The sequence below is a fragment of the Glycine soja genome, chromosome 15 (genome assembly GCF_004193775.1).
Source record: "Glycine soja cultivar W05 chromosome 15, ASM419377v2, whole genome shotgun sequence".
NCBI lineage: Eukaryota > Viridiplantae > Streptophyta > Magnoliopsida > Fabales > Fabaceae > Glycine > Glycine soja.
Window position 1 is genome coordinate 17,984,610 of NC_041016.1, and position 10,580 is coordinate 17,995,189.

The following is a 10,580-nucleotide window of genomic DNA, read 5'->3' on the forward strand; positions in this document are numbered from 1 at the left end:
CAAGAGAGAGGCATCAGCTAAGGAGGCCACCGAATTTCTAAGAATCATTCAACAGAGTGAATTCAAAATAATTGAGCAATTGAACAAAACGCCAGCCAGGATCTCTCTACTAGGGCTGCTCATGCATTCCGAACCTCATTGGGCGTTGTTGGTAAAAATATTGAATAAGGCCCATGTGGCTCAAGACATATCCGTGGAGGGTTTCGAGGGAATAGTCAACAACATCAGCGCAAACAATTACCTGACTTTTGCTAACGAGGAGATGGCAGTTGAGGGCAGGGGGCACAACAAGGCTCTGCATGTATCCGCCAAGTGCATGGACCACATAGTGGTCAAAGTACTCATTGACAATGACTCTTCTCTCAATGTCATGCCCAAAATGACATTGGATAAACTGCCATTTGATGCATCGCATATGAGGCCAAGCTCCATGGTGGTAAGGGCTTTTGATGGTAGCCGTCATGACGTGAGAGGAGAGATCGATCTCCCGATTCAAATTGGGCAACACATGTGTCAGATAACTTTTCAAGTGATGGACATAAGCCCCGTCTACAGTGTTGGATCAAGTGGCCTCGGAATAATTAAGAAGGGGGGGTTGAATTAATTATGAACGTGTCTTGACTAATTAAAAATTTATCCTTCTTAATGTTACTAGATTCAATTAAGCTTTACTACTAAGTTATGAGAAAGTAAAGAACAAAAACAATATCTTAGACAAAAGTAAAGTGGAAATAAAAAGTACACAACGGAAAAGTAAAGAGTGTAGGAAAGAAGAAAACAAACACAAGATTTTATATTGGTTCCGCAACAACCCGTGCCTACATCTAGTCCCCAAGCAACCACCAGTTCTTGAGATTTCCAATAACCTTGTAAAATCCTTTACAAGAAAAGATCCACAAGGGATGTACCCTCCCTTTTTCTCTTTGAACAACCAAGTGGATGTACCCTCCACCTGAACTGATCCACAAATGATGTACCCTTTCTTGTTCTCAGTATTACAACCCAAGTAGATGTACACTCTTCTTGTACCATAAAGGATGTACCCTCCAATGTGTTAAGACAAAGAATTCTTAGGCGGTTAGTCTCTTGAATCTTTGTAAGGGGAAACAAAAGATATCTCAGGCGGTTAGTCCTTTGAAATCTTTTGTTTAAAGGGAAGAGGAAGAATCAAAAGAATTCTCAGGCGGTTAGTCCTTTGAATCTTTTGGCAAGAGGGAGAAGGAAGAATCAAAAGAATTCTCAGGCGGTTAGTCCTTTCAATCTTTTGACAAGAGGGAGAAGGAATGAAGAAAAAGAATAGCACAAGTTTTTGGCCAATGAACTTTTCTTGAATAAAGAAAGTATTGAACAAAAACTCTTAGAAGAATGCTTTGAATGAATGAAAGAAATCTGAAAGTTCTCTCTATAAAATTCGTGCATGGTCACATATTTATAGCCATTTGATGGCTCTTGAAAAAACAAGTTAAAAGTTGTGACTCTTAGCAATTTCATCAAAACTAATCACTTTTTAAAAGTTGTGACTCTTTTGAAAACTAGTCACTTTAAAAGTTGTGGCTCTTTTGAAAACTAGTCACTTAAAGGTTGTGAGTTTTGAAAAAATCTTCAGAAATAAGTCACTTTAAGAATTGTGACTTTTGGTAATTTATTTTTCAAAATAAGTCACTGGTAATCGATTACTATCATAGTGTAATCGATTACACATTAACAGATGCGACTCTTCATGTTTAAATTTGAAAGTTAAAATGTTTAGAAACACTGGTAATTGATTACATGTATTATGTAATCGATTACAAAAGTTTGAAATGATTTGAAAATGTTTTATCACAAGTTGTGACTCTTGAAATTTGAAATCTACCATTTTAAAACATTGGTAATCGATTACATGATTATGGTAATCAATTACAGCTTTGTAAATCAATTTGAAAATAATGTTGACTACTGGTAATCGATTACTGCCTTCTGGTAATCGATTACCAGAGAGTAAAACTCTTTGGTAAAAGATTTTTCTTTTTGAAAAATTCTCTTGATCAAAATTGTGATATTCAATATTTTGAAAAAAAAATCTTTTTATACTTATCTTAATGGTTCTTGAAGTTCTTGCATATCTTGAGTCTTCTCTTGAAACTTCACTTGAATCTTGATTCTTGATTGAATGAATCTTTGATTCTTTAAACTTGCTTTGATTGAACAACTCTTTGATTCTTGAAACTTGCTTTGATTGAATGAATCTTTGATTCTTGAAACTTTCTTGACTCTTGATTCTTGACTTGAGTCTTTAGCATCATCAAAATAAAATTGGAAAGCATTGCTTCCACATACAGTTGCTTGTTAGGTCGGCCTTGGATCCATTCTGTTGGGGTGGTCCCATCAACATTGCACCAAAAGTTGAAGTTTGTAGTGAAGGGTCAACTGATTATAGTGTCGGGCGAAGAGGACATACTAGTGAGTTGTCTGTCTTCTACGCCTTATGTGGAAGCTGCGGAAGAGTCATTGGAAACATCTTTTCAAGCATTGGAAATTGTGAACAGTGCTTACGAGGAGTCTCCTCCGGTACAACCATGTTTATCTGGTGCCTCCTTGATGGTGGCCCGAGTTATGTTAAGAGATGGTTATGAGCCTGGAATGGGTTTGGGCTGGAACAGTGATGGCACGAAAGGCTTGGTGAAGTTTGCTGAAAACCATGGGAGGTTTGGTCTGGGTTACGAGCCTACGAATGCTGACAAGAGGAGGATTTCTTTAGAGAGGAAAGAAAGAAGCTCAACCCATTTACAAGGGCGGGGACCACAGGTGGAAAGGGTCCCTATCTGTCACATCAACGAGAGCTTTGTCAGAGCGGGGTGGATGCATGAGGATCAATTTGTTGTGCTGGATGAAGAAACCAATTAAGATTAGCCAAATTGGGCGCAGTCGTATTCCCCTGGCTTTGAATTGAAGAATTTCCAGATCATAGAGCGACCCGAGATTTTTTTTCCAAATCCAATGTAATCAAGTAGTTTGAACCCTATTGCTGAGCCTAGGCTTTAGGGCCTGCTTCTCTTGTTGGGCATACCTTTTCCTTTAATGTTCCAGCAACTATAAATATACAACCTTTTTATTGATATGTTCCCTTTAGCACTTTCGTCCATTTTGTTTTTCTGCATATTTATTTTCATTGGGATTAAATGATTTGACGCAGATTCAACAATGAGTCCTGTGAAAGTAGTGATACCGAGGACCTGGATGTTGACTTTGAGCGGCTAGTAAATCAAGCCAAGTAGGAAGGAAATGAGGATTGGGGAATTCCCCCGGATTTGAGGAGAATGGTGGAACAAGAAGAAAGGGAGATGAAGCTGCATCAAGAGGAGACAGAGGTTGTGAATTTGGGCATTAGTGATGAGAAAAAAGAGGTCAAGATCGGCACTTGTGTGTCTGCGAACATCTGAGATAAGTTAGTGGCTCACTTGCGAGACTACCAAGACATCTTCGCTTAGTCTTACCAGGATATGCCTGGTTTGAGCTCAAAAATTGTGCAACACAAGCTACCTTTGAATCCCGAGTGCTCCCCGGTGAAGCAGAAATTGAGAAGAATGAAACCTGAAATGTCTCTAAAGATAAAGAAGGAAGTAAAGAAACAATTCGATGTGGCTTTTTTGGTCATTGCCCGGTACCCAAAATGGGTCGCCAATATCGTGCCAGTCCCGAAAAAGGATGGGAAGGTGCGAATGTGCATGGACTATCGAGATCTAAACCAAGCTAGTCCAAAGGATAAATTTCCTTTACCGCACATCGACGTTCTCATGGATAACACAACCAGTTTTACCTTGTTCTCTTTCACGAATGGATTTTCAGGTTATAACCAGATAAAGATGGCACTAGAGGACATGGAAAAGACAACTTTCATTACTCTATGGGGAACCTTATGCTATAAGGTGATGTTTTTTGGGCTGAAGAACGCTGGGGCAACATACCAGCGGGCCATGGTAGCATAATTCCCTGACATGATGCACAAGGAAATTGACATCTATGTGGATGACATAATCACGAAATAAAAAATGGAGGAGGAACACCTAGTCAATTTGAGAAAGTGGTTCGGGTGACTGCGTAAATACAGGTTGAGACTGAATCTCGTGAAGTGTACGTTCGGGGTAAAGTCCGGAAAGTTGCTCGGCTTTGTTGTTAGCCAGAGAGGAATAGAGGTGGATTTGGACAAGGTGAAAGCGATCCTCGAGATGCCCGAGCCACGTTCCAAGAAGCTTGTCCGAGGTTTCTTGGGGAGGTTGAACTACATCACAAGATTCATATCATAGTTAACTGCCACTTGCGAGTCTCTTTTCAGATTGTTGCATAAGAATCAGTCTGTCAAATGGGAGGATGATTGTCAAGTGGCATTTGAGTAAATTAAATAGTGTTTGATGAATCCTCATGTGCTCGTGCCACCGGTGCCTGGGAGACCTCTTATTCCATACATGACAATATTAGATGAGTCGATGGGATGTGTGCTGGGACAAGTCGATGAATTTGAAAAAAGGGAATGAGCCATCTATTACCTGAGCACGAAATTCACAGCATGCGAGATGAACTACTCATTGCTAGAAAGGACATGTTGTGCCTTGGCATGGGCAGCTCACCGTTTGAGGCAATATATGTTGAGTAACACTACTTGGTTGGTGTCCAAAATGGATCTCGTCAAGTACATATTTGAAAATCCCGCTCTTACTGGGAGAATAGCTTAGTGTCAGGTTCTATTGTCGAAATTCGATATCGTCTACGTCACTCAGAAGGCAATAAAAGGGAGCGCCTTGGCAGATTATCTAGCTCAATAACCCATGAATGATTATCAGCCTATGCATCCAGAGTTCCCTGATGAGGATATTATGGCCCTATTTAAGGAGGAGGTTGAAGATGAAGACAAAGATAAGTGGGTTGTGTGGTTTGATGGTGCGTCTAATGCACCGGGTCATGGAATTGGGGCAGTGCTGGTATCGGTGCACAAATAATGTTTGCCTTTCATGGCTAGGTTGTGTTTCAATTGTACAAACAATATGGCGAAGTACGAGGCATGTGCCCTAGGGATCTGAGCAGCGATCAACTTTAGGGTCAAGTTACTCAAAGTATACGGGGACTCAACGTTGGTAATTCATCAGTTGAAAGGTGAATAAGAGACTGGAGACCACAAGTTGGTGCCTTACTAGGCTTACATTAGGGAATTGATGGAACTCTTTGATGACATATCATTTCATCACATTCATAGGGAGGAAAACCAGATGGCCGACACCCTTGCCACTCTATCGTCCATGTTCAAAGTATGCCCTCACGGAGATTTGTCGTTCATCGACATCAGATGTCGTGTTGAGCCTGCACACTGCTATTTGATAGAAGAAGAAGAGGATGGTAAACCTTGGTACTTCGATATCAAACGATACATTAAGGACAAGGAATACCCACCTGAGGCCTCTGACAATGACAAGAGGACATTACGGAGGGTTGCAACCAGTTTCCTCGTGAGTGGGAGTGTCTTGTATAAAAGAAACCATGACATGGTACTGCTTCGATGTGTGAATGCAAAAGAGGCTGAACAGATACTAGTGGAGGTGCATGAGAAATCCTTTGGTACCTATGCCAATGGACACGCCATGGCCCGAAAGATTCTAAGGGCGGGATATTACTGGCTCGCTTTGGAGAACGATTGTTGTGTTCATGTAAGGAAATACCATAAATGCCAGACCTTCGCTGATAATGTTAATGCTCTACCCATACCACTGTATGTGTTGGAAGCACCGTGGTCATTCTCAATGTGGGGCATAGATGTGATTGGGGCCATCGAATCCAAGGCTTCAAATGGGCATCGCTTCATCTAAGTCGCCATTGATTATTTCACCAAATGGGTGGAAGCAGCCTCATATGCTAGCGTGACTAGGAATGTGGTGATTAGATTCATTAAGAAGGAAATAATTTGCAAATATGGGTTTCCAAGAAAGATCATCACCGATAATGCCACCAATTTAAACAACAAGATGATGAAGGAAATGTGTGAGGATTTCAAAATCCAACACCATAATTGCATGCCTTATCGGCCCAAGATGAATGGGGCAGTTGAGGTCGCCAATAAGAACATCAAGAAGATCGTTCAGAAGATGACCGTATGATACAAGGATTAGCATGTGATGCTACCTTTTGCATTGCATGGTTATCAGACTTTTGTACGCACATCTACTGGGGCGACCCCATTCTCTTTGGTGTATGGGATGGAAGTTGTGCTCCTATTTGAGGTGGAGATTCCTTTTTTGAGAATGGGCCTAGGCACGCTTTGAGCAATTAAATCTTATTAAGGGAAAAAGATTAGCTATGAGCCATGGGTGATTATACCCGACTAGAGTGAAAAACGCTTTTGACAAAAGAATGTGCCCGCATAAGTTCAGCGAGGATGACCTTGTTCTGAAGAAAGTGTCATAGGTTCAAAAGGATCACCGAGGGAAATGGGCCCCAAACTATGAAGGACCATTTATGGTGAAGAAGGTTTTCTAAGGAGAAGCATTATTGCTCACAAATATGGATGATGAAGAGCTGCCTTCGCTTGTGAATTCCGGTGTTGTCAAATGATATTTTGCATAATACTTGGGGCAATTCAAAGGCTCAATGTTTGGACCTCCTCATAGACTCATTAGGATCCCTACAACTTAGGCTATCTTTGTAAACAATAATCACAACATTAATAAATATGGGTTAATGATTTTGTATCTCTCCCTCTAGTGTTGTGTCCTTTGCCCTTTTTTTATTGATGTTGGGCATGAATGTACACTCTCGTTTTTTGCTCACTCCCGGCATGAATGTACACTCTCATTTTTTGCTCACTCCCACGACCAGTACTCCGGAGCCAATGGTCGAATCCGCCCGATCAAAAGTCGCTTGTTCGGCACGTTCAGTAGGGGTGCCATAAGCATTGAGTAAAATTGAACACACCAAAAAAGAAAACAAAAAAAGAGAAAAGACAACACTTGTTTAGTTGTTGCATAAAAGGAATGTTCAATAATAAACATGCATGCGACTGCGTTTTATCATCTAAGTGTTTTGCGAAGGAAAATAAATGAAGAGTCATTTTTGGTTATGGTCGGCGCCACACCAACTTGGGTAAACTTAGGGGCAAAAGGAAGGGCGATACGAGCATCCCATAGCATTTTAAACATTTGCATGTTAACATTTTCTTTGTCAAGGCATTAGAGCAGGTGCCAACAGGTGCTAACAAGTGCTAAGTCCATAATCAGATTTGCTCACAATCAAGGAAAAGAATTAGGAAGGATGAGATGGCGAAGCCTTGACTACGACCATGCGTTTGGCTTAAGACGTTAAAGAAGCGCTCCTAGGAGGCAACCTAGTATCTCTAAACCTTGCTCTTTAATTTTATGTTTTATGCTTTCCATTATGAGTTAGGATTGTTCATTTTTCTTGAATTATCTCATGAATTTGCCTCGAATTTATACATAATTATAAGGCTTAGAAGGAAAATATATATAATAATAATAATAACACTAATTTTTTTAAAAAAAATAAAAAAATAATTTAATTCACCTAGGCGAGTGTACGCTGAAGGAAAATAATAAAGGTAGGGGTGAAATCAAATTTCACCCCATTTTCTCCAAGAGCTTCAAATTTCATCACAAAACCCACGAGGCTCCATGATTGGCAGCAACATCAAGCTTTTTTTGTGCACATTTGCCTTAAAATTTTTGCATTCCTTCCATCCCATTTAAGTAAGTATCACATCTCCATCTAATTTTACTTTTTCCTTGTAATATTTGGTGCTTTGGTTGTTGCTTTCTTTGCAATGGTTGTGAGATGAATTGTATATGAGCCAATGATCAAATGCTCAGTTTGGTGGCTGTACTGGATGCCTCCAGGCCTATCCTTGGTTCTTTTACGAATTTGCATGTCATGTTTGCTCTTTATCCCTCATTTGTGCATGCTTCAACATTGCACGCCAAGTGTTTGATGAAATGCCACAAGGATTAGACTATGTTCTCTTTTAAGTTTTGAAATGTTGAACATGTTTAGTCACTTAGTTAGGTATGATATCAACTTAAATTCATAATTTACATAGGGCTGTGGATTGAATTGAGAAAATCATTTAAGTTGTTGATGGGAAAGTAACTTGTTAAGTTTAAATCACCACCATTTTCTTGTTAAATTTGGAGCAAAAAGGCGGATTAAATCCGTGCTTAATGTTGTTTTGGATTCATGTTTTAAGGCTATTCTAGAGTGGTTTTGTTTGTGTTTGTGTGTGTGTGTGTGTGTGTGTGTGTTTGTTTGTTTTCTTTTGTCGTAGATGGCTCCGAAAATTTTTTTTGCTAAGAGAGCTACGAAGGCCACTACATGGGAAGGATCCAGTGCAGCCCCACAAGCGGAAATTGCATTTGATGGGCACCACTTCCGATGCGAGGAGCATGAATGCCTCTTTGAGGTGATTAAGGATTGGTCCTTCCTCAAAGAAAGACGAGTCCAGCTAGCGAAGGGGGAGTATGCGGAATTCTAAGCCGAAGTTGCCAGGAGGCGTTGGACACAACTGACATAGCCTATGGCGAAATATGATCCAGAAGTAGTCATGGAGTTTTACACAAACACTTGGCCCACTGAAGAAGGAGTCATGGACAAGCGCTCCTGGGTGTGGGGCCAATGGATCCCATATGACACAGATGCCATCAACCAATTCTTCGGGCATCCATTGGTCTTGGAAGAGGGATAACGATGTGAATATGCTGAAAGAAGAAGCCAATTCTCAGGTTTTGATGAAGAGGCCTTAGGTTAGCTACTTTGCTCCCCAGGACATGATTTTGCACGGAGCATAACAGGGAGGCGGGTGCGGATCATGCGCACTAGCATGACCACTCTGACTCAGATCTGGATGACACTTCTACTCAGTAACATCCTTCCCAGTGACCATAACTCTGATCTCCTGCTACCTAAACGTCAGCTGGTCTACAACATCATGACCCATATTAGTGTTCATGTGGCACAACTTATCTCAGATGCCATCCACCAGTTTGTAGGTATTGCACCTTCGAGACACCCAGTGGACCCAGAGAAGTCCAACATGGCACTGGGATTTCTGGCATTGATCATAGGTCTCGGCCAATTCTATGGGATACCGGTCGCGCTGACAAAGCTCATTCGGCCTCCCATTAACATGTCCTTCATTGAGAAATATTGCATGCCAAGGCAGGCATAGCAGCTGGGGCTAGACCAGCAGCAGTAGCCGGCTGCAGATGCACCACCCCCACCTCCACATCAACCACCATCGCTAGAGTCCAGCTCAGCTCACATGCAAAGGATGAAGCTCCAGATGCACGCATACATGAAGCATGTGGCTGACCAACAGGCAGCCAACCATAGGGGCCAGATGCAGTTGAATGATAGCTTCTATCAGTATACATTGCACCAGCATCGCTCGGACCCTAACCCTTATCCGTGGCCTACTCTTGAGTAGTTCAGAGCCATTGTCACATGGCTCGGGGATGGGCCCAATTTTCAGGAGGAGGCACATCCTACAGGTGCTCAAGGAGCTGTCCAAGGGGTCGAAGGCGAAGCTGAGGAAGATGGAGACATGGCATACTTGCTTGATTTCTTAATTGGAGGAGACTGAGCTCCCAGACCGTGATCTTCTAATTTTGTGAATTTGTCTTTATCTTATTTATTGCTTTTAGTACTTTGTTATGTTATTTTGTTGTGATGATTGTTGAAAAAAACTTACGCGTGGTTTGTTTTTATTGTTTGCGTGCACTTTGATTGTTGATGGTGTAGTCTGGGGTCATAACTTTGTCCAAGATTCAAACCTTTTTCCTAAAACTAATGTGCTTTTGAAAGAAACAACCACCAATACCCTTCGAAAATTTTGCAGATCAAAGGGATTTTGAAAAAATGTGTATCTTGAGGATGAGAATAATAAAGGACTTTCCCGAATACCAAAATGGACTCAGATGTTTTTCATGGGCTTGATAAAAGAACAATTGTTGAAACACTAATTTGATCTGATTGTGGAAACAGGCCCTAAGCTTTAGTGATTGTGTGACCCCAAATTTTATATTGAGTGTCCGCATGGATATGTTCTACGATTGGTTTTGCATAAATTTCTAATTGTCATAACATATGATTTATGGAAGTGATCTGGGTGTTCTTTCTTTCTAAGCCATTGGCCAAACAACCGTCCCAATATACATTATTTTTGCCATTTGCAAGCCCTTTGAGCCAAACACTTGATTTTTATCAGAACCTTAACCTAGGATGAAAGTTTCCTACCTTACCCTAGGATAGGAGAGTGCGGGGGGTTTTCTAGGGAGATTTCTATCATTTTTTGGTTAGTTGTGGATTTTTGAAGGAAGTTAAATATTCATCAAAAACAAGGGGAAGAAAGAAAAAAAAAAGAAAAAGAAAAAAAATCAATCAAAAATGGGAAAAAGCAAAAAGCAAAATGGAAAGGAAACAAATTCTTTGGAATAAACAAGTATCTGAACCATGTACAGAGTTGTTGTAAAGAGTAAAAAGGAAGAGAAATAACAACTTGGTCAAGACATGAGGGGATAGGAAATGGTCACCCTTTTAAGTTACTAGCC